This window comes from Nycticebus coucang, chromosome 18 (genome assembly GCF_027406575.1).
Source record: "Nycticebus coucang isolate mNycCou1 chromosome 18, mNycCou1.pri, whole genome shotgun sequence".
NCBI classification, from domain to species: Eukaryota; Metazoa; Chordata; class Mammalia; order Primates; family Lorisidae; genus Nycticebus; species Nycticebus coucang.
In genome coordinates, this window is record NC_069797.1 from 33,801,130 (window position 1) to 33,802,236 (window position 1,107).

Genomic DNA, 1,107 nt, shown 5'->3' on the forward strand with positions numbered 1-1,107 from the left:
CCCTACCCACTGAGCCACAGGCGCCGCCCTATCTGAGTCTTTTTTTTATATCTTTTAAAAGACTTTAACATTTGTCCTTATAAAGATTTTGTGCATTTTTCTTCAGTTAATTCCAAGGTACACAATAGTTGCTGATGCCGAGTCGGAGTGGAGCGGGTGAGGAGAGTGGTTGGGTGGTGGCGTCTCAGAAACCAGTAGTGCTTCCAGCATGGCTGACCAATTGACTGAAGAGCAGATTGCAGAATCAAAGAAGCTTTTTCACTATTTGACAAGGATGGTGATGGAACTATAACAACAAAGGAATTGGGAACTGTAATGAGGTCTCTTGGACAGAATCCCACAGAAGCAGAGTTACAGGACATGATTCGTGAAGTAGATGCTGAGGGTATGTCCCGTTGTCCCTGAATTTCTGACAATGATGGCAAGAAAAATGAAAGACCTAGAGAGTGAAGAAGAAATTAGAGAAGCATTCTTTGTGTTTGGTAAGAATGGCAACGGCTCTATCAGTGCAGCTTCGCCCTGTGCTGACAAACCTCAGAGAGAAGTTCACAGACGAAGAGGTTGACGAAATGATCAGGGAAGCAGATATTGATGGTGATGGTCAAGTAAACTATGACGAGTTTGTACAAATGATGACAGCGAAGTGAAGACATTGTATAGAATGTGTTAAATGTCTTGTACAAAATGGTTTATTTGCCTTTTCTTTGTAACTTATCTGTAAAAGGTTTCTCACTATGTCAAAAAAATATGCATGTGTAGTAATTAGGACTTCATTCCTCCATGTTTTCTTCCCTTATCCTTACCTGGCTGTCATTGTCCTGAAACCTGATTTTAGAAAATTGATCAAGTAACATGTTGCAAGTGGCTTACTCTGGATATATCTAAGCCCTTCTGCACATCTACACTTAGATGGCGTTGGTCCAATGAGGGACCATCTGGGTTATGCCTTTTTTTTAAGTAGTTTTTTTTTAGGAACTATCAGCATGTTGTTGTTGAAGTGTGGAGTTGTAACTCTGCATGGACTATGGACAGTCAACAATAGGTACTTAAAAGTTGCACTATTGTAAAACGGGTGTATTATCCAGGTACTCATACACTGGGGTTTTG

General features: G+C 40.6%; 1 pseudogene; it reads left to right on the forward strand.

The window, feature by feature from the left end:
- The first annotated feature begins 208 nt into the window (after positions 1 to 208).
- On the forward strand, positions 209 to 647 carry LOC128570753 (calmodulin-1-like; annotated as a pseudogene).
- The last annotated feature ends 460 nt before the right edge of the window (positions 648 to 1,107 follow it).